The 16,785-nt window shown below is 45.3% G+C and overlaps 1 protein-coding gene across 1 annotated transcript in view; it reads right to left on the minus strand.

The window, feature by feature from the left end:
• The window catches only part of TPRG1 (tumor protein p63 regulated 1), a 192,184-nt gene extending 186,525 nt beyond the window's left edge, over positions 1–5,659 (minus strand). Inside the window, exon 1 of the mRNA XM_082249330.1 lies at positions 5,527–5,659. The gene's annotated coding sequence lies outside the window, so the exon portion shown is untranslated. The remainder of the gene's footprint in view (positions 1–5,526) is intronic.
• Between the last annotated feature and the right edge of the window lie 11,126 nt (positions 5,660–16,785).

Genomic DNA, 16,785 nt, shown 5'->3' on the forward strand with positions numbered 1-16,785 from the left:
CAGTACAGACCACTTAGTAAGCCCCCCTCCCAGTACAGACCCCCCAGTAAGCCCTCCCACCCAGTACAGACCCCTTAGTAAGCCCCCCTCCCAGTGCAGACCCCTCAGTAAGCCCTCCCACCTAGTACATACTGTTCTAGGTGGGAGGGCTTACTGAGGGGTCTGCACTGGGAGGAGGGGCTTACTAAGTGGTCTGTACTGGGTGGGAGGGCTTACTGAGGGGTCTGTACTGGGAGGGAGGGCATAGTAAGTGGTCTGTACTAGGTGGGAGGGATTACTGAGGGGTCTGTACTGGGGGGGGGGCTTAGTAAGTGGTATGTACTAGGTGGGAGGGCTTACTGAGGGGTCTGTACTGGGAGGGGGGGCTTAGTAAGTGGTCTGTACTAGGTGAGAGGGCTTACTGAGGGGTCTGTACCGGGAGGGGGGCTTAGTAAGTGGTCTGTACTAGGTGAGAGGGCTTACTGAGGGGTCTGTACCGGGAGGGGGGCTTAGTAAGTGGTCTGTACTAGGTGAGAGGGCTTACTGAGGGGTCTGTACTGGGAGGGGGGGCTTAGTAAGTGGTCTGTACTAGGTGAGAGGGCTTACTGAGGGGTCTGTACTGGGAGGGGGGGCTTAGTAAGTGGTCTGTACTAGGTGGGAGGGCTTACTGAGGGGTCTGTACTGGGGGGGGGGCTTAGTAAGTGGTATGTACTAGGTGGGAGGGCTTACTGAGGGGTCTGTACTGGGAGGGGGGGGGCTTAGTAAGTGGTCTGTACTAGGTGAGAGGGCTTACTGAGGGGTCTGTACCAGGAGGGGGGCTTAGTAAGTGGTCTGTACTAGGTGAGAGGGCTTACTGAGGGGTCTGTACTGGGAGGGGGGGCTTAGTAAGTGGTCTGTACTAGGTGGGAGGGCTTACTGAGGGGTCTGTACTGGGAGGGGGGGCTTAGTAAGTGGTCTGTACTAGGTGGGAGGGCTTACTGAGGGGTCTGTACTGGGAGGGGGGCTTACTAAGTGGTCTGTACTAGGTGGAAGGGCTTACTGAGGGGTCTGCACTGGGAGGGGGGCTTACTAAGTGGTCTGTACTAGGTGGGAGGGCTTACTGTGGGGGTCTGTACTGGGAGGGGGCTCACTGAGGGGGTCTGTATTAATTACTGGATTAATTAGCTAATCAAAAAAACACTAAATTAAGCAAAAAAAATAAAATAAAAATAATCGTTAGATTAGTCGACTAATCGTAAAAATAATCGATAGATTAGTCGACAGACAAATTAATCGTTAGTTGCAGCCCTAGTGTATTTTGATTGGTTTGCACAAAAGTTATCACATCTACAAACTACGGGAAAGGTTTATGTCATTTTTATTTTATTTTTTTTTTTCTAGTTATGGTGGCGATCTGTGATTTTTAGCAGGACTGACATTGCGGCAGACAGATCGGACCCCTAACTGACATTTTTTACAGTTTTGAGGGGGACCAGTGACATTACTACAGTAATCCGTGCTAAAAATATGCACCTTTACTGTAATAATGACACTGGCAGGGAAGGGGTTAACCCAGGGGTGATCAAAGGGTTAAGTGTGAGCCTAGGGGAGTGTTTTCTAACTGTATCGGGGAGGGACTTGTGGAATCAACACAGAGACCTGTGATCCTAAATAGGAGGATCACAAGCGCTCTGCATTTATTCCAGAAAGAACGCAGGTCTGCTGTGTTTACAACAGCAGACCGTCATTCTCTCTCAGCGGGGAGCGATCGCGGGTGCCCAGCGGCAATCGCGGCCACCGGTCCTGTGGATCGGCTTCCCCGCTTTCTAATGGAGTGCCCCTGGGAACCAACGTACCCATACCTTGGTTCACGCAGTGGAGCCAGTCTGATGCAGTATATCTGCGGTAGGCGGTCGGCAAGTGGTTAGTGCCGGTTCACACTTCCACGTTTGCGGCAATCGCATGCAATATCGGAGCGCACTGCTCCTTCATTACATGCGATCGGATGTGCAGTGTGAATTCAGCCATACACTTTGTATGGCTAAATTTGCACTGCACCCGCACAAAAGTCGCACATGACCCTTTTTTTCAGCCGCATCAGGATCGGATCGCACAGTGGTTCACACCTGTGCGATCCGATCCTGTGAGAACTGTCAGATCGCACTGCAATGCGATCAAACTGGGGGTGTCGTTACCATTTAATTGACACCCCCTGCATATCGTATATGGCAGTGTGAACTGCCAGATGTGCGTTTGCGATGCGGGAACAGGCTGCGAATTCGCAGCCTTTGCGCATCGCACAAGTGTGACCCGGCACTCAAGGAGATTCATCCTATTTGTCCTGTTTACCATTATCATTGAAAGTGAAAGTGAAAGTAAAAGAAAACCTCAAAGTTTGGGTTGTCCCCAGAAAAGTAATAGAGAAGAAATCTTTTGATGGGGGACACAAGTTCTGGTTACCTGGGGGTCCCCATAAAAATTCCCTTAACTACTAAAGGACCAGGCCTATTTCTGACACATGTTGTTTACAAGTTAAAATCAGTATTTTTTGCTAGAAAATTACTTAGAACCCCCGAAGATTATATGTTTTTTTTTAGCAAAGACTCTGGACAATAAAATGGCAGTCATTGCAACATTTTTTGTCACGCGGTACTTGCGCAGCGGTCCTTCAAATGCAATTTTTTGGGAACAAAATACATTTCATTGAATTAAAAAAAAAAAAAAAACTAAACAGTAAAGTTAGCCCAATGTTTTTGTATATCGTGAAAGATGATGTTACGCCGAGTAAATAGATACTGAACATGTTACAGTTTAAAATTGCGCACACTCGTGGAATGGTGACAAACTACGGTACTTAAAAATCTCCTATTTTCTTTAATTTTAACACTATTTTTGCTGTAACCAGGAATGTAAATATACCTTGTGACAGTAATAGGCAGTGACAGATACTCTTTATGGAGGAATGGGGGGGTCCAAAAGACCTCCGACCCCTCCACTGCACTTCAAAGTATTTGAAATGGCAAAAAAAAAAATTGTCATTTTTAAATACTTACATTTTTCATTTTTTTTTTTAAATCAGCGCCATTGGCAGCCGAGTAAACCGGAAGTGAGGTCGTTTCCAGGTTACATGATTGGAGACACGGTCGAACCCGAATTCATGCCGGGTGTTTGCACGGGTCTCCCGATGGGACGGAAAAACCCGAGGGGGGGGGGGGGAGGGGGAAACGTCCCTTCCCGCTCGTTGGGATAAACTCCTTCTCTCTAGGTCCCTCATCACCTCCTCCCATGCCCGCCTCCAGGACTTTTCCAGAGCCTCTCCAATCCTATGGAACTCCTTACCCCAAACTGTCCGATTATCACCTACTCTATTAGCTTTTAGGCGATCTCTGAAAACCCTCCTTTTCAGAGAAGCCTATTCTACCCACACCTAACAAATATACCTCCATTTTCTCTATCAGCCCATCCCCCACGGTTATTGCCTTTTGTTTCACTTGACCCTCCCTTCTAGATTGTAAGCGCTAACGAGCAGGACCCTCTAGTTCCTCCTGTATTGAATTATATTGTAACTGTATTGTCTTCCCTCACATTGTAAAAAGCTGCGCAAACTGTTGGCACTATATAAATCCTGTATAATAATAAGAATAAAAAATAACGGGCTGAGCTGCATCAGTTGTTATCTCCTGAAAGCTGACCGCCAACTCTAAAAAACGGTACCGGATTGAGGCCTGCAGCCACAGCGTACAGGTATGTCGGTTTGCGGGAAGTGGTTAATTTTCCCTCTCACTTCCTATTTGGCTATGGGACAGAAAGTGAGGGGAAATCTCCGCAATGGGACACATGAAAAAATAAAAATCTGACAGGGGGTTATAACCCTCCCTTGCTCTATCCCAAAAAATAAAAAATAAAAAAAAGTGTTTCCCATAGTTTTACTTTAAAGAGGAAGTAAACCCTCCCCAAAAAATGGAAAAAAAAAAACCCTTGAAGACAAAGGCATAATGAGCTAGTGTGCACCGCATACTAGCTCATTATGAAATACTTACCTTAGAATGAAGCCCCCTCAGTGCCGCCAGCTCAGCGACAGGAAGGCCGACATGTTCGGCCGTCCTGCTTCCTGGTTCGCGTCCTTTGGCCATCTGATTGGCCAGAGGCGCAATTACATCACTCCCACGCATACGCGCGGAAGCCGCCGTTCACGGCATCGGGCTCTGAAAGAACGGCATGGGTGGCCGTTCCTTCAGAGCGCATGCGCCGCTGACGTCATCGGCTGTATTAAAAGTAAATATCTCCGACCTAAACGGTCCAGTTTAGGAGATATTTACAGTACCTATAGGTAAGCCTTATTAAAGCGGAAGTATACTCATAAGAAAAAAAACCCTGCAAGACAAAGGCATAATGAGCTAGTATGCATCGCATACTAGCTCATTATGAAATACTTACCTTACAGCCCGCCGGACACCGCTGTGGGAGCAGACATGATCCCTCGGCGTCTCTTCCAGGTTCGGCGGCTCCGGCGATGTGTGTGGCTGGAGCCGCGATGACGTCACTCCCGCACATGCGCGCGGGGGGGTTAACTTCCCGGCAAGGAACTCTGAGGTCCGGTTCACACTTATGCGAGTGCGGGAAGGCTGCGAATCCGCAGCCTGTTCCCGCATCGCACACGCACCCCCGGCAGTTCACACTGCCATATGCGATACGCTGGGGGTGTCAATGTAATCTTAACGACACCCCCAGTTTGATCGCATATCGCAGTGCGATCGCGCAGTTCGCACAGGATCGGATCGCACAAGTGTGAACCGCTGTGCGAACCCATCCTGATGTGGCTTCCAAAAAGGGTCCTGTGCGAGTTTGCTGCGGGTGCGAATTTAGCCATACAAAGTGTATGGCTAAACTCGCACTGCACAGCCGATCGCATGTAATGAAGGAGCAGTGCGCTCCGACATTACATGCGAACCCCGCACTCGCAGTAGTGTGAACCGGGGCTTAAGGTCTGCCGGACCTTCAGAAAGCATGCACCAAAACAAAAATTTCCAGAAAAGACCTGATCTGCAAGTGCATATAGGCCGGATAAAAGCAAGCAAAGGGGGGTCTGCAGTGTGGAGACCACTGATATATTCTAATAGCTGGGGGAAGGGACTGTTAGCATGGATGGAGGTATCCGTTCAGGCTGAACAAAAGAAATCTATATGTGTATGGCCATCTTTAGCATAAAAAAAAAAACAAACAATAAGCAGAATATTACACTGAGCCATAGAAATCTATCCAAACCCATGCAATGGCAGTGCAGTGCCTCCCCACTTGTAATTGCTGTTGTAGTAAAAGGGTGGGGCAGGATGAAGTTATTGTCTCTTCTAAATACAGAAGATCGGGGCTAAGAGGCACATCTCTATGGCATGTCACTGCCCCAGTAGTAGGGCCATTCTCCAGTACCAAGACATTTCCCCAGCCCTGCTTCCCTTCTGATCAGAGCAGTGAGGAGGAGGAATCACCTCCCTCTCTTCCTGTCTCACTCTCCTTCAATCGTGATTTCCTGTGCTTGGAATATCAACAGGTTGTAATGATGATCCTTACCGGAGAAGATTGCTGGGATGGAGGCGCTGTGTGTCTGTCTGTGTCTCCCTGGACTGGGGCTCAGCTGTGTATACAGACGACGTACAATGATACACCCACCCAGCCTTGTGATCACTGAGTTAGAAACTAGGAAGTAGCCAATGACACAAGCTGCCGTTAAAGTTGCAGAGTGAGTTTAGTTCCTGTGCTTGTCAGGCTTCCACTCCTTCTTTCATCGGCTGAACACACAGGAACTTTGTATCATTTTTCCAAGCCCAGCACAATGAACAAAAGTAAGGGCTTCTTAACCACTTGGGGACCAGGCTTTTTCTGACACTTTTTTTTTGCTAGAAAATTAGTTAGAACCTCCAAACATATACATCTTTTTTTTTTTTTTAGCAGAGACCCTAGGGAAAAAAATGGCGATCATTGTAATTTTTTATGTTGCATGGTATTTGCAAAGTGTTTTTTTTTTTTTTTAAATGCATTTAACCACTTAAGCCCCGGAAGATTTTACCCCCTTCCTGACCAGGGGGTATTTTGCGATTTGGCACTGCGTGACTTTAACGGAAAATTGCGCGGTCGTGCAACGCTGTATCTAAACGAATTTGACGTCCTTTTTTTCCCACAAACAGAGCTTTCTTTTGGTGGTATTTGATCACCTGTGCGATTTTTTTGATCATGCGCTATAAACAAAAAAAGAGCGTAAATTTTGCAAAAATAGCAATATTTTTCACATTTTTTTATATGAAATTCCCCCCCAAAAAAATGTAAAAATCAAAATTTTTTAACATTTTCGGCCAATTTGTTTTATGCTACCTATGTTTGGTAAAAAAAATCGCAAAAAGCGTATTTTGATTGGTTTGCGCAAAAGTTATCGCGTTTACTAACTAAGGGAAAGATTTTTGTCATTTTTGTTGTTTTTTTTTTTTACGCGTAATGGCGGCGATCTGCGATTTTTTTTGCGGTACTGCGGCATTGGGGCGGACAGATCGGACCCTTGACTGACATTTTTGACACTTTTGGGGTTACCAGTGACATTTCTACAGTAATCAGTGCTATACATATGCACTGTTACTGCAAAATGACACTGGCAGTGAAGGGGTTAACTTTTTTTGAAAGGGAGGGGCTATGTGTGTCCCTAGGGGCGTGCTTTCTACTGTGATTGGCTGTGGCTTCAGATGTATGAACAGTGATCAACGGTTCTACATAGGAGAACCGTATGATCATCCTTCATACACAGGGGAGAATGACAGGCAGCTTGTTTACACTAGCCGCCTGACTTTCTCCCTCTCCCCCGACGATCGCAGAGTGACTGGCGGACATCGGGTCCGCCGGTCACACGCGCGGGGGGGTCCGTGACCGCGCGGGTGTGGGAGCGCGCCTCCGGCGGTGCGCGCTCGCTCCCTAGACCCTCACAGGCTAGCGACGTAGACCTACGTCACTTTGCCTGTGAGGGGCTGACCGCCGACGTAGATCTACGTTAGGCAGTCGGCAAGTGGTTAAATTAATTTTTAAAAAAAACACATTCTATACCCCAAATTTTTTTTATTATTTTCTTTGTAAAATGTGAAAGATGATGTTACGGTGAGTAAATAGATACATTTCACACTTTAAAATTGTGCACGATGGAATGGCGACAGTACTTAACCACTTTACCACCGGAGGATTTTGCTGTCCTATGTCCAGGCCCCTTTTTGCTATTCGGCACTGTGCGACTTTAACTGACAATTTGCGTGGTCATGCAATGCCGTACCCAAACGAAATTTACGTCCTTTTTTTCCCACAAACAGAGCTTTCTTTTGGTGGTATTTGATCACCTGTGCGATTTTCATTTTTTTGCGATATTAATGAAAAAAGCAACAATTTTGAAAAAATAACAATATTTTTCTACTTTGACAGTTAAAAAATATCCAAAATATTAAATTTTTGTCATATATTTAGGCCAAAATGTATTTAGCTACATGTCTTTGACAAAAAAATTCTCAATGAGCGTATTTTTAACCGATTTAAGACCGGAAGATTTTACCCCATCCCTGACCAGGCCATATTTTGCGATTCGGCACTGTGTTATTTTAACGGACAATTGCGCGGTCTTGCGATGCTTTACCCAAATTAAATGTATGTCCTTTTTTTCCCCACAAACAGAGCTTTCTTTTGGTGGTATTTGATCACCTGTGCGATTTTTACTTTTTGCGCTATAAACAAAAAAAGCGACAATTTTGAAAAAATAACAATATTTTTCACATTTTTTTATATGAAATCCCCCCCCCCCCCAAAAAAAATGTAAAAATCACATTTTTTTAACATTTTAGGCCAATTTGTTTTCTGCTACATATTTTTGGTAAAAAGAAAATCGCAATAAGCGTATTTTGATTAGTTTGCGCAAAAGGTTAACTTTTATTGGTGATCAAGGGGTTAATGTATGTCTGGTGCTTGCTAACGTGTGTGGGGGGAGGGGACTATGTGACACAGGCACAGATCGCAGGTTCAGCTATGCTGAATCCTGCAATCTGTCCCTGCCTGTCACTTAGGAGATCCGCCCGCTTTGTTTACACAAGCGGGCGGATCTCCACACTCGATCCCCGACGATCGGGGAAGAGCGGCGGTGATCACCGCCGCTCCTCCCCTGGCCCGACTCCCGCTGTAACTGAATACAGCGGGAGCGAGCCTCCCACAAGGGGAGGAGTTCAGCGACGTAGGTCTACGGCGCTGGACGATAACAAACCACTTTGCCGCAGTAGTACCCATGTGAGCGGTCGGCAAGTGGTTAAAATTGTGCACAATGGAATGGCGACAGTACTTAAAAATCTCCATAGGCGACATTTTAAACGCCTTTACAAGTTACCTGTTTAGGGTTACAGAGGAGGTCTAGCACTCAATCTAATGGGCCATACACACTATACAATTGTCTTTAGATTTTTTCCTTTAGATTTACCAAAACCATATAATATGAGGTCAAATCTAAACACTTTCAATGTGTATGCAATCAGGCAGGCCCTTAGGCCCCTTTCACACGGAGCGGACCGTATTGCGATCCACTCCGGCACTTTTTTTTTTTTTCACGGACACGGATGACATTTGTGTCATCCGGTCCATATGTCCGCATATCATCCCATCTGCGGATGATATACGGACATAATGTATGTCTATGGGATTGCGGCTATCAGCAGATGACACCGCTGACATCCGATTTTGCGTCCTTTCCATTTTTTAAACGGAAGAAAAAATAGGGTTCTGTTCCGTTCCAAAAAACTGAACAGAACTGAAAGGACGCAAATCGGATGTCAGCGGATGGTTATCCGCTGACATCCGCAATCCCATTGACATGCATTATGTCCGTATATCACCCGCAAACGGATGGGGTGATATACGGACATACGGAACGCCCGTGTGAAAGGGGCCTTATGCCTCGTATACACGCATCGATAGTTGGCCGTGAATTTTCGGCCAACGTCCGATCGGCCGATTTTCGGCTTGTTAGTATGATGCTTCCGACAACCGACTGCGACTTTTCGGCCGAACAAAATCTGGTGTGCATGCTATAAAATTTTTGTTGGCCGTCAACACAACGGCCGATTTTACGTCAGTCAGTACAGATTTCGGCAGACAAAAATCTGATGAGCAAGACTGGGCATGCTCAGAGAAGAAAAAACACAGGGAAAATAAACCAGCACATGACATCAGTTGGTTTTAGTTGGCCGAGAAAATTCTTGTGCAGTCTAGAGCACATTTCAACCAACACAACAACACTGGACAAAAGACGGCCGATCTGTCGGCCAATAATCGTTGCGTGTGTACGAGGCATTACTCTACATAGTTGAAGGTAAATCTAAAGGAAATCTAACAACAAAAGTTGTATAGTGTGTATTCAGCTTAAAGGTCCGTACACACTATACGAAAATCGAAAGTAAAATTTTGTCCGACGAATGATCTGCCGATTTTCGGATTGTTATTATAGTGCTTTCGACAGCCGATTACAAATTTTCGGACAACAAAAACTGGATGTGCAGGCTATACATTTTTTATCGTACGTGAGCACAACCTTTTTGTTTAATTAGTACAGTTTTCGTCTGAAATAAATCGTAAGAGCAAGACTAGGCATGCTCAGAAATGAAAGAACACATACAAAACAATTCAACACATGACATCACTTCTGAAGTTGAATTCTGTCGTACGGGCATTTTCGTATGAAAGTAACCTCTTCACTTTCCATATGAGACTAGCATGCAACAAAAAACAGATCGTCCGATAATCTGATTGTGTGTACAAGGCTTAAAGCCCCTTACCACATTCCTATGCAATTTAAATGCAATTCAGTGTGATGCAGTTTGAGCCCATTTATTTTGAATTGGCTCAAATTGCATCGCATCTGTGCCAAAGTCATAGGTGCAGCAATTTTGGGAACACACTGCAACCAGATCGCATGGTCATTTTGTATCATGCAATCAGGTGACGGCAAAGGCAGTGTGTTTGGGATGTTGTTAAGATTGAACTGACACCTGCTGCAGATCACAAGGGCAGTGCAATCTGAATGCGGTGCGAAAAACACGCACTGATCGCAGGTTTCCTGCACCTCAAGCCTGTAGTATAGTGTATGCCCAAGGATTAGTTTACACTTGTGGTGGGGGAACAGTAAAGATAGAAGGCTGAGGCATGTTGTTACCAGCCCTTAAAGGATAAGTTCACCTTTTGTAACATGTTACACCCATATTCAGCTGCTGCTGAATTTTTATTTTTTTAAAAGCAAGTTGAAGATCTTCTTTAGAGCGTAACTCCACTTTTGTTGAGAAAAAAACATTCCCCACTGGGTGATCTATGTACATTAAAAGGATTATAACAACCTTTGTTGAAAATTCCTACCTTTTGTTATTCTGAAGAACAGCCCTCAAAAATTCCACTCGCCTGCTCGCATTTTGCAGGTAGAATGATGAGGATGGCGAGTAAGGGCTGTGCTGTAAGAAAAGAGCGGACCCGGGGCGCAGAGCAGTGCGCCCTGAGCCCACCCATTGTGTGACAATAGTGAATGAATATTCGCTATTATCACACGGATCCTCCTCCTGGCCAATCATGAAGCGGGTCCAAGACCCGTTTCCTGATTGGCTGAAAGGTGAACAATTGCCATTGGCCAAGGAGGAGGAGGAGGACTCGGGAGACGCGGAGGATTGAGGAGAAGCAGCCGCTGCATCAGGTAAGTGCATGCTGGTCTCTCTGCACGCTGTGGTCATTCTGCATTTAAGGGGGCACGCTGTGGGCACTCTGCATTGAAAGGGGGCACGCTGTGGGCACTCTGCATTGAAAGGGGGTACACTGTGGGCACTCTGCATTGAAAGGGGGCGCGCTGTGGTCACTCTGCATTTAAGGGGGCACGCTGTGGGCACTCTAAAGTTGTTGTTGTTGTTAATATTTTTTGTAACTTAATTCTGAATAAAACATTTAATAGTGTAATTTTATGAGATATTTTACGAGGGCGTGTTTAGGGGCAGAGCAGGGTAGAGTTTGGGTGGGGCAACAAGTGGCACGTAACTCTTAAGGCCTGGCTAGTAGCTCATGACTTGAAATTTTGAGCCCTCTTGAAAGAAAATCTGTTTGTTCCTCTGTGCTGAGAGGGTCTAATGGGAGTGGTTTCCTAATTATCAATCAGCTGTGCAGCTGCAGAGCACTAATGAGGAGATCTGCTGGGCCTGCATCCCTTTTAGACATGTTCCTATTGGGAGTAGCTCATCAAAAATGACATTCTTGTTGCAGGGGAAGCCAGAAATCTGACTTGTATTTTAGGCAGACTGCTGGAAAAATTGATGAGCCAATCACACAAGCAGGAAATTATGTTTCTGGGGTGTGTTCAGTATACATTCTGTGTACAGAACAGCTCCGGGTAGCCATATTGCACTGCATTTTTAGAAAATTACAGCAGCTGCAGATTGAAAAGGAAGGGTCATTTTTAATAACATTCAATTACAATATGACTTGTGTCGCAATTGTATACTCTATATTATTTTTTTCTTTATTTGCTATTTTTTTTTCCCCAGCGAAGTGAAGTTACCTTTAAGCTGAAAAAGCAGCTGGATGAAGTATTTTGCTTTCAGCAGAAGTTATCCCCTGTCATGTTTTAGTGGGCAATGCTGCTGGCAAATGCGACCCATTCACCCTGCAGCATGCAGGACTTTTGATGCATTTTCAGAAAGTGCGCCAAAAACGCAGGACATAAGAGAAAGTCTAGGGGAACATAAGAGAAAGTCTAGCGGAAACTGCAGGTACACCTGCAAAAACAAACTGGAACGCAGTAGTGTGAAAGCAGCCTCTGGGATGGATCAAGCCAACTCCATTTGGTCAAGGTGGCCATGTACCAGCAAGTGACCACTGAGAATAGCTCTGATCCTTCACAGAAGCCGTAAGTGAGGGTTTTTCCTTCAACTTACCTGTTAAATCCTTTTCTTTTAGTACATCACGGGACACAGAGCCAGTATTAATGACTATCTGGGTTATACGCTACCTTTAGGTGAATGGACACTGGCAATCAATAGACAGGAAATTCCTCCCATATATCCCATCCCATACAGAAAGAACCTCAGTTTTTGAAGCAAGCAATGAAGATCCCAGAAAAGAAGGGAGGGACCTCTGTGTCCCGTAATATACTCCAAGAAAAGGAGTTGACAGGTAAGTTGAAGGAAAAATCCTATTTTTTTTATCGTAGATCACAGGACACAGAACTGGTAATAATGACTACCTGGGATATCCTAAAGCAATGCCCTTGACAGAAGGGACACAGTAACCCCAAAATTGCCCAAAAAAAAAGCTTGTACTGCTGCCTGAAGCACGCTACTTCCAAATTGAGCCCCTTCTAGGGCTCCTACATTCACAACAAAATTTTGTGAATGTATGAACTGAAGACCAGGTAGCCGCTTTGCAAATCTGAGCCATAGACACCTGATGATGCACTGCCCATGAAGCACTTACCTTCCTGGTAGAGTGAGCTTTTAACCTAAAGGGTGGAACTTTACCCTTTAAGCCATATGCCTGAACAATGACTTGACAAATCCGCTTGGAAATAGTGAAATTCGTTGCTGTTTGGCCTTTCTTAGGCTCTGCTTGCAGGATAAAGAAAGCATCAGTACTACGAATTAGTGCTGACATTTTTAAATTGACTTTAACTGCTCGTACTACATCAAGAGAATGCAACAATTTTTCATCCGTAGTCTGAGGACAATATCTTGGTTTAGATGAAAACTAGAAACTACCTTAGGCAAAAGGCCAGATGAGGGCGTAAGATCACTCTGTCCTGATGAAGGATCAAAAATGTCTCTTTGCAGGAAAGAAAAAAAACACAAATTTCCAAAAGGTGAAAGTGATCAGTGGCAATCAGTGACAATAATTAATGAAATATAAAGTCCTCAAATAAAGATCAATCAGTGACAATAATAAATAAAAGACAGTGAGAAAAAATCCTCAAATAAAGATCATCCAATAAATAAGGAAAAGACAAAAAATGGTACAGCATAAAAATGAACCACAAGTCCCAGCAGATGCAAGCTATCCAAGAGAGCTCTTCCCAGTGTGAGTAGGAGAAAATCCCCAGTGGATAAGAAAACATATAAATTGGCTGCTTACCAAAATTCCATGGCCATCCAACCTAATGGACTGGCCCCAAGCACTTATAATAGAGCAGATATACAGGGTCATATGAGGTCACTCATCATGCAGTACCGAGCATAACCATAGATGAATTGTATATGGAGAGGAAGAGATGGAAGAGACACATAGCGTAATCCTGATTGAAACTAAAATCTGTTTATTTAAAAGTCACACTTACATTAAAACAAGCATATCACAACAGTGTTGTAGCAGAGGGAGAACCGCGGCGTCCCGCATTCTCATTCACAATCTGGAGCCAGCACAAAAGGGGGCATGGTGACGTCACGTCTGGCACCTTTTGACGCGTTTCGTCATAGGTTGACGTCGTCTGGGGCGTGGTTCCTATGACGTAGAAAGTCCAGAGCAGGCTGAGGGTCAAATGCAGGTAAGCAGACAATCCAGGTCACAGGCTGAGGGTCAAGGCACTGGAAACAAGACTGGGTCACAAGCAGAAGGTCAAGGCACAGGAGACTGAAGGTAAATCCGGGTCGCAGGCAGAGGGTCAAACACAGGAGGCAGGAACAAGTCTGTAAAACAAGCCAAGGTCGGGTCCAGGAGAAGATCAGAGTAGGTCAGGGTTGATCTGGGTCACAGCAGGTAAACGATCAAACAGGAAACGGGAACTCAGGTACAGGAAGCTAAAAGACAAACCAGCAATTCCTCTGAGCACTTGCTCAGCTTTTATAGGGAGCCAGGAAGTCATGTGGAAGTCATGTGGTGCGTGTCATGTGACGGCCAGTCTGCAGCTGAAGGTTTCACTGACACTCAAAGGGTTGCCTCTGTAACACAGAAAGCACAAGATTTAAGTCTCAAGGACAAAGGGGTGGCTTGACTGGGGGAACCGTGCGAATCACACCTTGCAAAAAAGCCCGCACTAAGGAGTGTGTTGCTAATAGTTTCTGAAAGAAAAGAGACAAGGTGGAGATCTGCCCCTTAATGGTTCCTAATGCCAGCTTCAAGTCCACTCCTATTTGAAGAAAAGAGAGAATTCTTACAATGACATACTTAAGAGGATGCCATCTCTTGGATTCACACCAAGAAATGTAGGATCTTCAGATTCTCCTAGAGACAGGTTTTCTGGCAGTTATCAACATAGCCAGAGCTGGACCAGAAACTCCATGATCTCTTAAGATTCTGGTTTCAATTGCCAAACCGCCAAGTTCAGCGACCGTAAAGTAGGGTGGAATATGGAACCTTGGGAGAACTGGTCTGGACGACATGGAAGCATGGCTCCTCTACTGCTAATTTCATGATTTCCACATACCAATGCCTCCTGGGCCAAGCTAAAGAAGAGAGGTTTGGGACTTTGAATGAAGTGCATGGAAAGCCCAAGCACTTCCATCCCTGATTCAATGGGAAAGAAAAAAGGGGGAAAAAAAAGGGCAGGACTTTAAATGAGGGGGACAACCAACAATGGGTACAATGAAACCTGGAAACATAGGTACATTAACAACCAAGTAATAGTAACAGACCATTTGTTTATTCAGGAAAATCCACAAAGTATACATATTAACAAATATCAATCAGACAAAATACAATCACATGAACATCAAATAGAGTATGTAAAAGCTGGTTACATGCAGGTCCTGATAATGGTAGATATATAAAAAAACAATAGACAACAATAGTGATGCAGGCCAGTATATGAGTATATAATTAGCATCCTTATAAGCCCGACGCGTATCATAGGATACAACCCACTTCTTCAGGGGCAGGAGCTGGAGCCACTAGGATTACCGGCTTCCCCTCCATCTGAATTCTGCTCAACAGACGTAGCAAAAGCTGGACCTGAGGGAACGCATAGATCACGTTAAACCGAAACCAAGGAACCACGAAGGCATCCGTTCTGATCACAATCGGATCCCTGGTTCTGGAAACAAACCTGTCGAGCTTGTTGTTGAACCTGGACGCCAATAGATCTATGGTGGGAGAACCCCAATGCTGGCAGATCAGCTGAAAGACCTTGTGATGCAAGGACCATTCCCCTGGAGACAACTGCTGGCAACTTAGAAAGTCTGCCTGCCAGTTGTCCACCCCCCGGGATAAAAACCGCTGACAGACATGGAACATGCCTGATGTGGTTCACCTCCTTCTGCAGTGATTGGCTCCTGGTTCCCCACTGATGGTTGATGTAAGCCCCCAGAGTCACGTTGTCGGACTGAATCCTAACAGGACACCCCCGCAGTCTGGTCGTCCAAGAAACGAGCACCAAACGGGTTGCTCGGACCTCCAAGATGTTTATGGGTAAAACCTTTTCTACCTGAGACCAACTTCCCTGGATAGAGAGTCCCTCCAGGACCACTCCCCAGCCCACAAGGCTGGCGTCTGTAGTTACTACCTTCCAGGTCACAGGCAGAAAAGCTTTCCGCTTAGGTTGCTGAGGACCAGCCACCAGGTCAGATCCTGTCTTACCCTTGGGGAAAGAAATATTGGGGAATCCAGAGCTCAGAGTTTTTGGTTCTAACCAGACAAAATACTGTTCTGGAACAGTCTGGAGTGGAATTGCGCATAAGGGACTGCTTCGAATGAGGACACTATCTTGCCCAGCAGTCTCATGAACAGCCGTATAGAGGGAAACTTTTTACCTTTTACCAAGCGCACCAGACTCTTCAGGGCCAGAACCTTTTTTTGATGGTAGACAAATCTTTGCCTGAGCAGTAACAAGAATCAGACCCAAATATTAAAAAATCTGGACAGGCCTTAAGGCTGACTTTTTTAAGTTTACAATCCAACATAGATTTTCTAAGAACTGGAGATTCCAGGAAACATTCTGTTTTAGACCTGGTTCTGACGGATTGTTGACCAGCAGGTCGTCTAGGTAGTCAATTACTGAGATGCCCTAAGATCTTAGAACAGCCAACACTGAGGCCAAGATTTTTGTAAACGCCCGGGGAGCTGTGGCCAGACCGAACAGCAGAGCCACAAACTGAAAATGGGACTGCCCTACTGCAAAACACAGAAACCTCTGATGGAGCTTGAAATATGGTTATATCTATGAAGGCCAGAAAATCTTCTCTTCCCAGAAAGGCTACCACAGAGCGCATTAATTCCATGCAAAAAGACGGAACGGTCAGATACTGTTCAAGAGCTTTGAGATGTAGAATGGGTCTTACCTTGTTATTTGGTTTTGGCACTGTAAAGAGATTTGAGTAAAAACCTGTGAACCTTTCCCTGATTGGAACCTCCACAATCACGCCTTGTACCCACAAATGTTCCAGGGCCTGAAACAAGGATTTCCTTTTTACTGGGCAAACAGGGACCCAGAAACTGAGGAGGAGGAAACTCTTGGACCTCTATCATGTAGCCCCGTGCCACTGTGGACAAGACCCACCTGTTCTGCACCACTCCTCCCTACGTTTCTGAGAACTGTAGGAGCCTTCCCCCCACCTGAACTAAGTGGGGGCACCCCTTCATAAGGCTGATGGGGAAACTGGTTTAACAGGCCTTTGGACCCCAGAGTTTTTTCTGACTTTGACCTTGAGGTCTTCTAAACCCTGACAGCTGAGGCCATCAGAACTGCTTAGATGCTGATGCGTTAGGAGGTAACGTAACACTTGGAGCTTTAAAAGATGGATGTTTAATCCTTGTTTAACCAGTCAGCAGTTTCTTACAAGGTAATTCTGCTGACCAATTCTTAAGCCACAGTAC

This window comes from Pelophylax lessonae, assembly GCF_965119305.1.
Source record: "Pelophylax lessonae genome assembly, chromosome: 3".
NCBI lineage: Eukaryota > Metazoa > Chordata > Amphibia > Anura > Ranidae > Pelophylax > Pelophylax lessonae.